Consider the following 16,608-nt stretch of genomic DNA (forward strand, 5'->3'; position numbering starts at 1 on the left):
GGAATCGTTAGGGGCCTCTGCTTTTTTTTTTTTAAATTAATTAATTATTTATTTATTTATTTTTATTTTTGGCTGTGTTGGGTCCTCGTTTCTGTGCGAGGGCCCCCTCCAGTTGCGGCAAGCGGGGGCCACTCCTCATCGCGGCACGCGGGCCTCTCACTGTCGCGGCCTCTCTTGTCGCGGAGCACAGGCTCCAGATGCGCAGGCTCAGTAATTGTGGCTCACGGGCCCAGCTGCTCCGCGGCACGTGGGATCCTCCCAGACCAGGGCCCGAACCCGTGTCCCCTGCACCGGCAGGCAGACTCCCAACCACTGCGCCACCAGGGAAGCCCCAGGGCCTCTGCTTTTTAACTGTCTTCATATACTATACCTTCAAGAGAGATTTCTTTGACCCAAGTGAACTGCAGCCTTTACCCATCCAAAAAGTAGTTTAGAAATACCCACCTAGATGGTCCGTCTCTACTTATAGTTCCAACATTCCATTTGTGAAACTCCTACGCAGCAAGATATTTTCTCTCTTTACTTTCTTCTGTTAAAAAAAAAAGATTGTGTTCACCTGCACTTTTTCAATGGCCTAATGGCAGTCTCACTGGCGCTATTTCTCTCAGATCACTCATCCTGCTAGAGCATGCAGCTGCCCACCACACTGGCCAATGTGTTACAAATCGGAAACACTTAAATGAATATTGACAGAGGCCTGCCTGAATAAACTAGAGTGAATGCATTCCACAGACTACACTGAAGACACTGAAAACAATGTGATGGATTTCTGTGCACTAATGTGCAAAGATGGCCATATATATTAATGAATGAGAAAGCAAGTTTGGAAGACAATGTACATAAAATAATACCATTTTTGTTATACTGGAAAAATATGTTGACGTTGAAATATCTGGATTGATACCCAAGATATAAAAAGGGCCCCTCTAGAGAGTAGAATTGGAGGGGGTGGGGTTCAGCTTGTACTTTTCACTCTGTGTTCGCTACACGTTTGATATTTTTCAGAGCTACTGAAAGTTTTATGCCATGCTAAACATAGCCCATGAATATACATATATTCAGTGTAAACCAAAAAATATAGCCAGCTAAATGTCAGAGGGGACCTTTGAAGTTTTCCTCTGTAGCTCATATAGCCTTAACTTGTTAAAATCTCATTAACTGAGATATTTGTTGCACTGGGATGCAGAGGATTCAGAAAGTGATTGTGAAAAGCAGACAGTGCCCACTGAGAAACAAATTTGTGAAGTTTTCAAACTAGGATGCAACTGCGTCTCAAAGTCAAATAAGTGACTTTGAGCCTATATGGAAGTAAACAGAGCACAGACCTACCTCCAAATTGTCAAAGACTCTCCTGTGTCGCTCCGTTGGTAACAGGGAGGGTGGCAATTCGTGGACGCTGCAGTGAGAGATGGCAGCTCACAGCTCCGCAGCAGCCTCGCGTCGCAAACTTCACTAAGACCCAGCCACCTCTGCGGGGCTCAGACTCCTCGAGCTCTGCTGGCAGAGGAGCTGCAGGGAGATTCTGGCACCTGGAAGCCGGGGCGCTGCTGAGGGAATAATGCTGCGCACAAGCCGTCTCTGGCAAACTGCCATCCCGAGCGAACGCACAGCGCACGCACTTCCGCGCAGCAGGCGCCCGGGGCGGAGCGCAGAGGTCAGGAAGTGGCCGCGGGGCTCCGGGGCCGCGTGAGACTGGCCTGTGCCTGCCCTCCCCTGCCTGCGTCTCCCCGACCCCGCCGTCAGATGGACTCGGAAACACTGCGACTTGTCTCCGGGAGGTGCTTGAGGGTTAAAGGACGCGGACGCCTCTCGGGCCCTGAGCCCAGTGGTTGGCACAGACGTCGCTCAGCACCCACGGAATCAATGCAACCAGAGCACGGACGCCACGCTCCCCAGCAAACCTCAATTTAACGGATGCCCACCAAGAAAATGACGCCTCCTCAGTGTCTCCCGACTCATGCCTTCAGTGCCAGACTCTGGGGCAGGTTTCTAGGGCACAAAGGTGAGCAAGTTAAACACGGCCCCTGCCCTCCGACCGGGGACAGATATATGATTCCTCCACGTGGTTTCAAATACGCGCGCGTTTGTGAAGTAAAATCAGAGTCACCCTCAGATCGGGCCGATGCACCTGCACCGTAGGGGAAATCTGGAAAGGCATCTGCTGCAGGAGCAGCTGGGGAAATGCAGGGCCGGGAAGTGCCCCTGTGGGCCTTCTCTGCTAGGGTGCTGTGGGGGCACAAGGGGACTGAGAGGGTACCTGGTGGGAGACCTGGCTGTCCGGGGCAGTCCCCCCCCGCGGGGTCCCCCTCCTCCGGGAGACGGGCACCGCCCTGGTCAGAGGCCTGAGCGTGGTCACCGCAGCCTGGGCACGCGCCACACGAGATGATGCACGAGGCTGACGCCGCTGCCTCACGGATGCCCTCTGGTCACAGCGACCTCTCAGGGCCTGAGCCTCCTGCTGTCTGTCCTCAGCCTCAGTGCCCCCAAGGGACCCTGCTGCCACCCTAGGAGGTGACACGGGCCCCATGCTCCAGTCTGTGGGTTCATCACATGCGAGGCCCACCCCTGCGGCCGTCCAGCCAATGAGGGTGCAGCTGGCGGGCTCCTGTGGCCACTCTCTGGAGCTATCCAGATGCAGGAGCAGCCTGTGCCAGCTTCTGAGGCCAGAGTGTGCCTGATGTGTTCAAGGAAAAGCCAAGTGCTTGGAGCAGAGTAAGTGAGAGATAGAATAGTAGGAAATGTGATCGGAAAGAGAATAAGGATTCCGGCTTCTACTGCACATGAGATCTGAAGTCCCTGGAGGGTTTGGATCCTTAGAGAGGATTCTGTCTTATGTTTTGGAAGGATGCCTGTGGCTGCTTGACTGTGAACAGGTTATAATGGGCTGAAGAGTGAAGCAGGAAGGCCAGTTAGAAAGGTACTGCTTCATGCCTGGGCACTGTGGCTGGAACTGTGTGCCCTTCATGCCCTGCGGAGGGAAACGGCAGAAGAGCCGCAAAGAGGATCATCTGATGGAGGAGAAGGAAAGGGAGAGGCCCGAGAACCAGGTGAGAGCAGTGTTGGGACAACAAGGGGAGGTCTGTAGGGAGTGGGGGACATGGGTGTTGAGTGCAGGGGGCTAAAAATGTCTGCTGGGCTTAGGTGATCACCAGTGGTTGTGGGATGGATTTGGGCAGCAACAAGTCACAGGGGAGAATAGAGAGTGTGGTCTGTCCTTTCAGCAAGTGTCAGCATGAAAAACAATGAGAGAGATGGGGAAGAATGAAGGCAAGGTTTTTCCTGAACGTACTAGTCATGGTTGAGCCTTTAGAGTGCGTGCTCTGTGCTGGTACTGTGCTGAGCACTTGACGTGCAGCAACTGATTTCATCCGCAGAGTTTTTCATGGTAGGTGTTATTATTATTATCCCCACTTTACAGATGAGGGTCCTGAGGCTAAAGGAAGTGGAACAACTTGCCTGAGGGTGCCAGCCAGGGGGAAATGGGATGTGGACCTGAGCAGTCTGGCTCCATCATTGGTGCCCATGAGCACAGGGTCACGCTCAGCGGCCAGAGCCTGGAGACACCCATCCTTCTACTCCTTCCCCCTTCATTCCAGAAACACTCCCCAAGAGAGTGGTAAAGACCCCGGGGAGAGGGGCTGGTTGACAGATCAGGAGGAGGTCGGGAGTGTGTGCTAGCATCTTTCCCTGGCTTTCTGGTCCTTGTAAGCTGTGAGTCGGTGTATTTGCTTCTCGCTCCAACTTTAGGGGCAGTGGTTTTCCTTTAACATCTGATGTATCTGAAAAGAGTTGTTGATTTTCAATTTGTTCATCTTTTTTCTTGTTATGAGGATGAGAGTCATGACTTCCAAGCTCCTTACTTGCTGGGCAGGAAACCTGGTTTTATTTTTATGTCGGAGAATGTTCTGGTTTTTAGGAGATACATGCTAAAAAAATTTAGGAATGAGGTGTCATGAGGTTAGAAAATGTCTTTGAAAAAGTTCAGCATGTTGGGGAGGAAGAGATTTTCCTTTACCCTTCTAGCTTTTTCTGGCTAGTCTAAGAATTAAACTTTTTAAAATTTTAATTTTATTGGAGTATAGTTGATTTACAATGTTGTGTTAGTTTCAGAAGTAATAAGACTTAAATTGACATGAGACTGATTAACAGGAGAAAATCACACAAAAGTTTAATAATATGTATACATGGGAGAGACCCCAGGAGAACTGAGTAACTCCCCCAAATGGACAAAACCTTCACCTTAAATACCAACTTCAGCTAAAGATAGAAAAGGATGTTGGGGGTAGGGGTTTGGAACGTAAAAGGGGAGGAAGGCATTTCACATGAAGATGGAAAAGCAAATGTTTGGCAAACAGATGTTTGCTGGGCCCTGCAGAGACAATGGGACACGGGGTGGAGCCTGATGTCTGAGAGTTGCCCCCCCCAAGACCCAGCCCATATTCTTACAGATGTCTCTGGTGATAGTTCTATTCTGAGAACAAGCCCTGTATCTAAATTCTTTAGGTGGTTAGGGGGAAAGTCAAAGTTTCTTCTTGAGTCTTTTGGGCCTAAGAGACATTTTGGAGGGGCAAATTTTGCTCTCCTATGTGCACAGTGTTCATGGCAAGAATGTTAATGATAGTTGAGTTTAGATGGTGAACATTTGGGTGTTCATGGTGCTATTCTTTCAATTTCTCTGTATATTTAAACTTTTACATATCATTTTGAATTTAAAAATCAAAAGGAAAATAGGAATCTAATCATGTGGAGGAGCATGGAAGTGACTATTTCCCTAAGGGAATTGTCAGCCTGGTGAGGTTTGACATCCTTAACTGACAAGGTGAAAGAAACCAGAGGCACACAACGTGGGAATTCTAACTCTGCCAGAAATGATCTGGGCCCCCAAGTTGCTATGATCTAACGGCTGGTAAGAACAGGAAGTGGACTTAATATTGGGTGGAATTATAGACTAGTTTCAAATAACCTGGTTTGTGTAGGGGCCTCAAGTTTTGCACTTGGTTTTCTTGGACCCCATCTAGAATGACCCCAGGCATGTGGCAGAAGCAAATGAAAATCCTCTCTGGAGTAAGCTGCTAGCATTCTAGGTCTCAAATTATTCTTACAGATATATTTTAAACACAATGGACAGCAGGAGTGCAAAAACACGTAGGCACAGATAGAAACAAGTCTCTGTGGATGCAAACCAGCAGAAACGGAGTCACTTTGCCCAGTTTGACAGGCACTTGCCAATAGGTTTTGTTTTAGTCTGTTCAGGCTGCTCTGACAGAATATCATAAACTGGGTGTCTTATAAACAACAGAAATTTATTTCTCATAGTTCTGGAGTTTGGGAAGTCCAAGATCAAGATGCTGACAGATTAGGTGTCTGGTGAATGCTCACTTCCTGATTCTTACACAGAGGTCTTCTTGCAGTGTCCTCACATGGCAGAAGAGAACTCTGGTCTCTTCAGCTCCTTATATGGGCACTAATCCCATTCATGAGGGCTCTATCCTCATGACCGAATCACATCCCAAAGGCCTCACCTCTAAATACCATCACACTGGGGGTTAGGATTTCAACATCTGAATTGGGAAGAGGAGGAACGCAAACATTCAGTCCATAATAAGTTTGTTTTGTTTACTCTGTGAAGGTCTTTTGGCCACTAATATTTTATTTTCTCATTATCATATTCTGCTTCACAGCAAATAGTTTGCATAGTCAAAGAAGGAATTACCTTGATGATTAAAGGCTGTTTAAAAATGCAGATTTGAAGTAGGTAAACATCAGGTAGATCTGGGTGGGCCATATTCCAAGTCTGGCAAAATCCACTATTAGACAAATTGTAAAAAAGGCAGAGAAGAAAAAGACATTAGGTAATAAACTTCTAATTGCATATTAATTACATGTTGATCATATGTAATATTTACTATGCCTGGAAAGCATCTCCAAACGATTTATTCTGTAATGACTGAATAATAGTGATTTGGTTAGTGCTTTCATTTGCAAGAGCATATCTCCAATACTAAATAAGATAAGCCTGTTCTAAAATTTTAAGGTATAAGTAATATTTTTAAAATATTATACTTGATTATACTTACCAAAGGAACATTAATTTTTTTAATAATTTTTTTTGAATTTTAGAATTTTATTTTTTTATACAGCAGGTTCTCATTAGTCATCCATTTTATACGTATTAGCGTATACATGTCAATCCCAATCTCCCAATTCATCCCACCACCGCCCCACCCCCCCCGCTGCTTTCCCCCCTCGGTGTCCATACGTTTGAGGAATGTTAATTTTTTCCCCTTTGTGTTAAATATGGATTTAGTCTTTTACCTAAAAAGGAATTAATGTGATCAAAATGATTAACTCCCGGGACTTCCTAGGAGGTCCAGTGGTTAAGACTCCGCGCTTCCACTGCAGGGGGACGCGGGTTCTATCCGCAGGCGGGGAACTACGATCCCTCATGCCACGCTGCAAAAAAAAAAAAAAAAAAGAAAGAAAGATTAATTCCAGCCATCACTGTTGATTCATACCTAGTATCCAATCAGTCTCTGAAACTTTTGCTTCTGTCCTCCTTTTCATTGCACGGTTGCCGGAGTCAATGCGTTCAGGTGAATTTGGGGCGAGACCAGTAGGAGGCCTCACAAGAGCTACAGCAGGTCCTTTCCTCAGGCTGCCCGGGTGTTCCAGAACCTCTGGGTCTGCATAATGGCTCATGGCTGGTAATTGTGTGTGAGGATGATTCCAGGGCAAGGTACACTTACGTCCTTGTACAGTTGACTTATAATTTGCACCTGACTATACTCAGCTGGCAGAAAAACACGGACACAGTGGGTTAGTACTTCCACATATTTGGGGGGGGGGGAATTCAGCCCATAATAATTCAACCCCTGTTTTAATTTATATTGGGCTGTATTAACTATTTTATGTGGGATTGAAGGTCCAAGGGCTTCCATTTTGTAAAACCAATTGTGCCAAAGACTTTATCTTTCATTGAATCAGAGCATATTTTTGGGTAATGGGCATTTGACTATGGGGGAATTTATGCAAGGCAACAGTTCTGATGGTTAGGGTGAGGCATATTTTTGTCCTTTCTTTTGTGTTTGATAACTCTCTCCTAAAAGTATAATTGGTACCTTTTTAAGATTTAGTGAAGATCTCCAGGTATAACTGTATTCGTTTCTTAAGTCTGATGCTGATTAAGGCTATGAAGCTTTGCCAATTGGTGCATATCAACAGATGCTAAAGTTAATTCAGAACCTCTCTTGTAGAAGTACAAAAGCCAATTAGCATAATTTAATCTTTTGTTGCATAAATTCTTTTAGTAAATTTTGGATTTCCAATTGGGTAAAACTATGAACCTCTATTTTAGTTTTTTGTCCCCCTCACCATCCAATGTTTTGCTTTTTGAATAGTTGCTGGATACTTCCAGGGTCCTCTCTGTTCTATTTAACCCCAAATTTGGTTTAAATATCAAGACAGGTTATGCCTCACATGCATTAAAGCACTAGTAACAGGATTACTACTCACATATTGAGGCTTTCTTGGGAGACCAGAGCAGCCTCCCCAAGTAGGTCGGAAAATGGCTTGAGTGAACAGGGAAAGGAAATTGACTTTGGGGCTTTATTGTGCTTAGGAGATGGAGCTGGGGTGAGGGATTTTGCTTCCACTGGGTGGGGCTGGCATGGTTTGAACCTCTGGCTTGCATCAAAGGAGGGAATATATGTACCACATCTTCTTTAAAATGATGTGGTCCATATATACAATGGAATATTACTCAGCCATTAAAAAGAATGAAATAATGCCATTTGCAGCAACGTGGATGGACCTAGAGATTGTCATACTGAGTGAAGTAAGTCAGACAGAGAAAGACAAATACCGTATGATATCACTTACATGTGGAATCTAAAAAAAATGGTACAAATGAACTTACTTACAAAACAGAAACAGACTCATAGACTTAGAGAACTGAACTTATGGTTACCAGGGGGAAAGCGTGGGGGGAGGGATAGGCTGGGAGTTTGGGATGTACACACTGCTATATTTAAAATAGATAACCAACAAGGACCTGCTGTATAGCACAGGAAACTCTGCTCAATATTATGTAACAACCTAAGTGGGAAAAGAATTTGGAAAAGAATAGATACATGTAAAGAAAAAGTTGTAATAAGAGGGAGAAATTGGGAAATGTATTCCACAATGAATGCATAATCCATGTACACAAAATGCTAAATAAAAACTAAGAAAAAACAGAGACATATAAAAAAAGGAGGGGATACTCAGGCTCTCTTATCAGCTTGCCCACACGTAGGGGAGAAGGGGAAGGGGTAGTAGTATGGCTTAAAATCTCTCAGCAAACATTAAAACCGAAGTAAAACACGTTACTACAGACGTTTCCTTGACAAACTCTGGGGTAGGAGCAATTATGACCTTCACTTTACAGATGAAGAAATGTGGCTTAGATAAATCATATTCTCACAGTGATGGGATTTGAACACACATTTATTTTACGTCAGTCAGTGCTTGTGTCTTTAACTGATATAAGGTAAAGTGGGGAACATTTGCACTAACAACAAGTTGATTTCCAAAGCAAGTGAGCAGAGTGTCCTTATTATGTCTGGATTCCTGTAACTTAATGACAAATGTTGCACCAATTATGTACAGTGTACAATTACCCTTTAAATTTCAGGATGTTACTGCTGGTATATGAATCCTTATTTCAGTTGGACATGAAGTTCACCTTTACATCAGTGCCTTGTACTGCATTAATGAAAATGTTCTGGCCTGAGGACACACATGTCCCTCTCTGCCACCAGCAATGCTGTAGACAGAGGCTGTAGGTTGGTGTGTCTGTAGGCTATGGAACTTCACAGTCTTGTGCCTGACTTGGGGCAACGACTCCCTGAGCACCATTAGTATCACCAGCAGCAGTGCTTCCGGCCTAGATGCCCAGACTGGCACCCATCTGGGTCACAGGCAGACCTCGGGATCCCCAGCCCCAGTGAGAACTGGAATTGAGCTCACGCATGGCTGCAAGAGTAGTTGTCCTAGCTCTCTGGGAATATGGCACATGCCGAGTTATTCCAGCAATGCTTCTCAACAGCAGATGCTAGCAGAACTTTCAGGGATACAAATGGAATGTTCTCTCTTGAGAGAATACAACTAATTGCATAGCCAAGGACCTGACCATCAGCGTGTTGTGGAGACCAGCTCAAGACTCAGGAGCCCCACCCCTTCTGATACTGTGAGGAGCATGAGCTTTGCCTCACCCCAAGACCTCTTCTTTGGAAATGGGATGGAGAGGAGGGGAACAGTGCCACTGGGGAAGTGAACTTTGAAGGGATTGAATATACAGTAGATCCAACCAAGACTGAGCCAAGTCAAAGAGGTTGGCTGAGATGACCACAATGATGAATGCTAAGGTCATCTGAGCGCTCCCTGCATGCTAGATGCTGTTCTGAGCACCTTAGTAGTATCATCTCATTCAATCCTCACAAACTCTTAAGGAAGGAAGTGTTGTTGTCCTCTCCCTTTTACAGAGGGGGAACTTGTGGATCAGAGAGTTTAAGGGACTTGCCCGAGATCCCACAGAACCGGGACTGGAGTTTAGCAAGCCAATTCATTTTGTGGTGGCAGATAAAGATGCTACGTTAGCTAGATGTATCTGAGTGTTTTATCCCAGGGGTTGTTCTGATAAGCCACATTTCTCACAGCAGTAACAATTGGTCTGGAAGAGAGAGCAAAAAAGGGGAGAAAAATTCTTTTTCCCCTTCTCCCACTACCTTTCTCTAAGTCCCAGGACCTGACTCATTAGGCACCAAGAGGAGTCATGGTGACGCACAATGGCTCCGAACACTGTGGCCACATGCAATGGCAAGATCTGACAGTGGCTGCCACCACCTGAGTTACTCCATGTTCAGGGCTGAATACACTGAATTAGAGGTGCTGGAAGGGCAGGGCAGACATTACCTATGTTTGGGTACCACCTGTGTATCTGTTGCCTGGACACTCAACTCTCTTCTCTCAGGCTTTTCCTTGACCTGAGCAAAATCTGTCCATTAAAACTTCTCCCATGGGAGGAATTACAAAAAGTGTCCTAACAGTGTTCATTGCATTTCACCAGGTCCACTGGGTAATGTCAGCGATTGTGGTCTCAAGATCCAATTACCCAGTGAAAGCTGCAAGGCAATTCAGTCCCAGGTAGGATTCTCTACACTTCCTTGATCTCTGGATCCAGCCTTGGCAATGACTCTCAAATGACTGCTTTTTGTTAAATACCGATTCACATAAATGGGGTGTTTAATTGTAGAAAATATGGTTGTGAGTGGTCAGACTTCTCACGCCATATTACCCTGTGAGTGTCTGATATAGAACAAGTATATAGTTAACATTAAAGTGCGTGACCCACGTGGATATTGTCTGGAAGTAGGACATGGATTTTTACAGGATGTTTTTTACTAACAGTGAGGACAGGGCTTTGTGTTTCTTACAGTGCTGCTGTTTAAGGCACTAAAATGACTATGATGACGAAATGCACCTTGCCCCCATATTGGCTGTCCTACTCAGTCTCACATAACAACTGAGGAAATTGAGACGCATATGTGGAAGAGGGATCCAGGTCACACACCCCCTTCCTAGAGTGCAGGGAAGGCTTAGTCATCCAGGTTTCCTCTCACCCACGTAGAACCATGTAAAGGCACTAAGATACTGTTTTCAGTGTTCAAAACGAATAGAAGGATGGGAATCGTTTCCTTGTCTTCCACACGGATCAAGAGGAGGCACACTGAAGGGGTGGAAGGCTGGGGCTCTGAAGCCAAACAAATTGGGTTTACACCCTGGTTCTGCCACGCACTAGCTATATGACCTTGGGCCAATTACATGCCTTTCCCGTACCTCAGTGCCCTGTTCTGGGTAAATGGGCATGACAGTGGCACTCACCAAACCTGTTAAGACATGAAATGAGCCAGTGTATGTTAAGCCCTTTGGAGAAGTGCCTGGCAGGCAGACTTCCTGAGCAGATGTCTGCTGCTGCTGGTGTTGCTATTCTTATCATGAATGTATTCCTGGTAAAATGGGGGGGGGGGACTAGGAAGCCTAAGAGGCTGGAGAATGGGTGTCATCACCTCCACTTTCCCTCCTGAATGAGAACCTCTTAAAGCCACAGACAGGTAGAGAGTCTTCCCTGGCTAAGTCTGTGCTCTTGCCTTCAACTCCAGTTACAGGTTGGTTCACTGTTTGTTTGGGGGTTTTGATGTCTTTCTTCTGAGCCCCAGTGCCCTTCCCATGGAGAAAACAGGCTGAATCTGGGTCAGTCTGCCTTGGTGTTTGCACCTGTCTGCGTCTCAAATGTATGCTTCTGAGGAATCTTGTTTTATTTAAATAATTTTACAGAATTGACTTATATTTTTACATTCCTATAGAAAATACAAGTAAGAATTACATTTATAGAGATCAACTAATAATCCATCTCCCCACTCCTTTCTTATATTCCCCCATCTTACACACCTACACCAGAAGAACTGCCATTAGCAGTTTGCTGTAAAATTTTCAGATCCTATTCTTTGCATTTACTTTTGTTGATATAGACGACTCTGAAGAAAGACAAATGGGATGATAAGACACATTGTTTTTCGAGTTTCTTTCTTCAACTACCATTTCTTGGAGATCTTTCCAGGTTAGTACGTAGAGGACCCCTTTATCATTTTCAGTAGCTGTAATTTATATCATATTATTGATATACTATAATTTATTTACATAAGGAAATTGAAAAAATTGCCTTTGTCTTCTTAAGTGAGTGTCTCTTTAGAATAACAAGTCATTCAACCAGATATTTTACAAAAAAGTAAGATTGGATACAAGTTAAACACAGAAGATATTATATACTCGAAGAATAAAATATGAAATAACAGAAATGATATGTCCATTTCACACTGGCCACAAAACACATGTGAATATCATTTTTAAAACTAGAGGGAAATATGCTTGAAACATTTTTATGTTTCCTGTTTTGAGACTAAAAATACCATTTCTTGCAGGATAGGAAAACTAATTATTGTCATCCTATCAATTCTTCCTAAAATACATCTATGAATTCAGTGTAAACATAGTCATGAATCTCAACAGGATTTTGCCATGAAATGAGCCGACTGAAGAGACTCTATGTGGAAACAGCCACGATAGTGAGCTGTTTCAAGATATGAAAATCTACCTTATAGATTTAGCAATTAAAACAGGAATCAAAAATTTGTCAATGGAACAGAAAAGAGATTCTTGACACAGACCCATGTATATGACAGAATGAAGGAAATGATAAGGTTGACATTTCAAATCAGACTATGCCCCAAAGCAAGGTCTTATGACCACTGCTGGAAACAAGTGTGTGTGGTGGGGAGGTGGCCGGGGGGCGGGGCAAGAGGCCCCAGGGTCCACTGGATTAAGTGGGTTTCATCATCTCTTTCAGGCCACCTCGGTCGTGCTCTCTTCCTGAAGCGGCCTCTGGCGTCAACCAGTCATGGATAAAGGAGCCTCTGAAGTCAGTCCCAGGACACCCCACCCATCGTCAGAAGGATGGCAGATGAATACCTAAAACCCTCCCTGGCCTCCAAAAACATAATGAGTTTTTTACTCAGTAGGCAACTGGGGAGGCACAGAAATGATGTGGATTTGTCCAAATGGCTATGGATGCTGACACGAGCGGCACCAGGGTGGAGTTGGCCATTGCCAAAAAGTCATATACCCTACCTGCTTATGCCTACCTGTAATTTTGGAAAATGAAAAAAATTGTAGAGGACTTCCCTGGTGGTGCAGTGGTTGAGAATCCGCCTGCCAATGCAGGGGACACGGGTTCGAGCCCTGGTCCAGGAAGATCCCACATACTGTGGAGCAACTAGGCCCGTGAGCCAAAACTACTGAGCCTGAGCTCTAGAGCCTGCAAGCCACAACTGCTGAGCCCACGTGCCACAACTACTGAAGCCCGTGCTCTGCAACAAGAGAAGCCACCGCAATGAGAAGCCCGCGCACCGCAATGAAGAGTAGCCCCTGCTCACTGCAACTAGAGAAAGCCGTGTGCAGCAACGAAGATCCAACACAGCCAATAAATAAATAAATAATTGTAGAATAACAAACTCCTCCCTTGTTTCACCTGTTAAAATAAAAGGTGCCTGTCACTCCTTTTCATTTGATATGTTTTTATGTCAATACAGTTTTTCCTGGGTTACACTGGAGAGGGGATTCTATTCATCCTAACAGTCTATGCAGGGGCTCTCAGACACAGCAGAGATGGTGAGATCACACTGCATGTCAGATTTCTTCCATCTTTAATCTGAAAAAAAAATGGAATAGTTATGTAGTTCTAGGTCACTCAAGGACCCAAGTCTCCTGTCCCCTAGGCGTTTTGGAAAGACATCCACTGCCAAGCAAGCACACTGCTTCTCTGCTGGCCCTGAAACTGCCCTCCCCGCCCCCAAGAGACACTCTACTGCTGGGAGGCACCGGCCACAAAGAGCCCAGGCCCAGGAAACATTCCCCGTTGCGCACTGGCAGGGGCTCCTGCCTCCAGAAGCCCCCCACGCAGCAAGCATCCCTTTCTCGGAGGCAGCAGGTGGAATCCCTTCCCCCGCCTAGAATCCCAAGGTGGCCCGGCCTGGGGCAGCGCCTTCCACTTCCCCAGGCAGCATCCCCAGCAGCCCGCGGTAAACCAAGCAAACCAGAACAGCACCGCAGACGCTTGGAAAATCACGCTGTCCTCCCAAGCACAGCCCACGGCAGGAGGCCAGGGCCTGCTCGCCAAACCTCAACACGGGGACTGCAAGCTAGAGCAGCGGTCCCCAACCTTCTTGGCACCAGGGTCCGGTTTCCATGGAAGACAGTTTTCCCACGGATGGGGGTGGAGGGGGTGGTCCAGGCGGTAAGGGGAGCGATGGGTAGCAGCAGACAAAGCTTCGCTCACTCGCCCGCCCCTCACCTCCTGCTGCGCGGCCCGGTTCCCAACAGGCCTCCGACCAGCATCGGTCCTCGGCCCGGGGTTTGGGGACCCCTGTGCTACAGTACCCAGCTGCAACAGAAGCCAGTGTCTCCTAACACGACACCAAAATGTCCAGGACACAATGGAAAATCATCCTTCATACAAAGAACCAGGAAATTCACAACCTGAGTGAGAAAAGACAATCAAGTGACACTAACTCCAAAATGAATTAGGTGTCAGAATTATCTGACCATGACTGTAAAGCATCGATCATAAGAATTCAGCAAACAATTAAATGTTCACACGGGCTTACTTCTAATAGCCAAAAGCTGGAAACCACCCCCAGGTCCTTCAGCGCGTGACTGGTTCAACAAACTGTGCTACGTCCATACCATGGGATGCTGCCCAGCAATAAAAAGGAACAAATAATTGGTACACAGAAGGACGTGGATAAATCTCCAGTGAACTATGCTGAGTGGGGGAAGAACAAAAAAGCCAGTCTCCAAAGGTCACAGACTATATGATTCCATTTACAAAACATTCTTGAAATGACAAACTTCTAGCAAAGGAGAACAGATTCGTGGTTGCCAGGGCTGAGGGGTCTGGGAATGAGCAGGAGAGGGGTGGATGGGAAGGACAAGGTGTGGGTGAGTCTACAAAGGAGCAGCCGGAGGGCCCCTTGCAGTGATGAACTGTTCTGTACCCAGACTGGATTCATGTCAGTATCCTGGTTGTACCTTGTGCTATAGTTTTGCAAGATGTTACCTACCACTGGGGAAAGGAGGGACAGGGGAAAGGAGACCTCTCTATTTCTTTCAACTGCCTGCCACTCTACAATCATGTCAAGATTAAAAGTTTAATTTAAAAGAGGGACTCTACTAAGAGATATTCCCCAGCCCCCTCCCAGAAAAACCCCAAACCACCCTTTCTGAGGTCTTTCACTCCACACTGAGGAACCTTGACTTCAGAAACTCTTTCTTGTTAGTATCCACGCTCCACCCTCTCGGTGTCAGCGAGGCCATTCCACAGCCCTGACTGCTGACGCTAATATACAGCTAACAGATTTGGCCGCGCAGCTTGTGGGATTTTGGTTCCCTGACCAGGGACCGAAGCCGGGCCCTCGGCAGTGAGAGCGCAGAGTCCTAACCACTGGACTGCCAGGGAATTCTACGCCTAAGAGTTTTGTTGTTTGCCAGGGCGGGGGTCTTGCTCTGTTGCCCAGGCTGGAGGGCAGTGGCTGGTCACAGGCGCCACGTGTCTACTGATCAGCAGGGCAGTTTTGACCTGCTCCATTTCACACCTGGGCCTGTTCCCCCCTCCGTAGGAAAGCTGGTGGTCCCCCGCTTCCGGGAGGGTCCCAGATTGAAGCTGAACTTAGTGCAGACACGCGATCACAGAGCGCCCTACAGCCCGGAAGTCCAGGGCTCAAGCGGTTCTCCCGCCTCAACCACCGGAGTAGCTGGGACCGCTAGTGTGTGCCACCGCGCCCGGCCAGCTCACAGTTCTAAGCACTGACTACGTGCCAGCAGTGTGATCAAAATGTACGCGCTGCTCTCCCTTTAATCCTCAAAACAATACCAGAAGCCATTTTACCAAAGGGGAAGCTGAGGCGCAAAGAGGAAAGTAACTTGTCCCAAGCCACGGAGCCAGTGGGCAGAGGGCAGAGCCAAGGTTCGAACCCCTTCGATCCAAGCTGACACTGGCTATTGCAGCAGTGACCTGCCTCCCTGTGGAAACAGGCACTCTTCACTGTTCCCTCTGTGCGCTTGGGGGGAAATCTGGAGGATGGAAGTTCCAGACTAAACTACAAAGTCACTTGCCCGTGTAGGTCTACTCAGGGCAATCAAGAGACTCCGGGCGGGGAAGTACGACACCGTGATGTCCCAGTCGCGGCCACCAAACCGCACATAAAACATCTCTGTCTCACTCACTCACCTATTCCCTCAGTCTCGCAACCTCTGTCTGCATGTATTTTAAAAGACTCACAGCTTCTTGGCAAGCTGTGCGGGTGCAGCTTCTGCACGCTGTTGTGGATCTCCTGGGACGGGATGGTCGGCAGCTGCTCCAACACCAGCAGCGCCAGGACCTGCTCCATGGTGCGCATCTCAAGCCAAAGCCACCCAGCCGTGGCAAAGCTCCAGAAGCCGCCTGAGGGTTTCTGGGGGACCAGCGGCAGAACACATAGAAGCGCAGATGACATGCTTCCAAGCTGGGCCTCGCATGGCTCCAGGCGCAGAAACTACTCTGCTATCACAATGAGGACTACTTTTTGCTCCTGGGAGTTGGGGTCAAACGCAGACCACCTTGGCCCAGAAACCAGCTGCGACAGCTGGCGAAGGCGCCTGGCGCCTCCTCCAGCGATACACAGAATCCGCAGGAGTCGGCGTACCCCTGGGGCCACCCCGTCCATGAGCCCAACTCCAGCCCAGGCGGAGCAGATTCAAGTGCCTTGGCCTCTATAGGCTCGCGACAGTGGGGCGCCTGCCCCAGGTTTCGCTTCCACCAGAGCCTCTGGGAGGCACAATCGCAGGCAGCTCTTTCTTCTCTGTCTTGGACCAACACTAAACTTTGGCGTCCAAAGACACACACACTCACAAACTAGCTCGGGACGAATGTGAGGCCTACATCTGCAGAATGACATCATCGCCTCTGGCCTGGACACA

At 47.0% G+C, this 16,608-nt stretch overlaps 1 long non-coding RNA gene across 3 annotated transcripts; it reads left to right on the top strand.

Annotated features, from left to right (window-relative positions):
* The first annotated feature begins 1,643 nt into the window (after positions 1–1,643).
* LOC132357338 (uncharacterized) lies at positions 1,644–12,535 on the top strand. 3 transcript variants are annotated; one of them, XR_009500214.1, is made up of 5 exons: positions 1,644–2,002; positions 2,845–3,047; positions 10,106–10,182; positions 11,568–11,656; positions 12,443–12,535. It is a non-coding gene; the product is annotated as an uncharacterized LOC132357338 (long non-coding RNA). The 3 variants fall into 3 exon arrangements; XR_009500215.1 differs by lacking the exon at positions 11,568–11,656; XR_009500213.1 differs by lacking the exon at positions 2,845–3,047.
* Positions 12,536–16,608: the final 4,073 nt, after the last annotated feature.

Source organism: Balaenoptera ricei, chromosome X (genome assembly GCF_028023285.1).
Source record: "Balaenoptera ricei isolate mBalRic1 chromosome X, mBalRic1.hap2, whole genome shotgun sequence".
In the NCBI taxonomy this organism is placed as follows: Eukaryota; Metazoa; Chordata; class Mammalia; order Artiodactyla; family Balaenopteridae; genus Balaenoptera; species Balaenoptera ricei.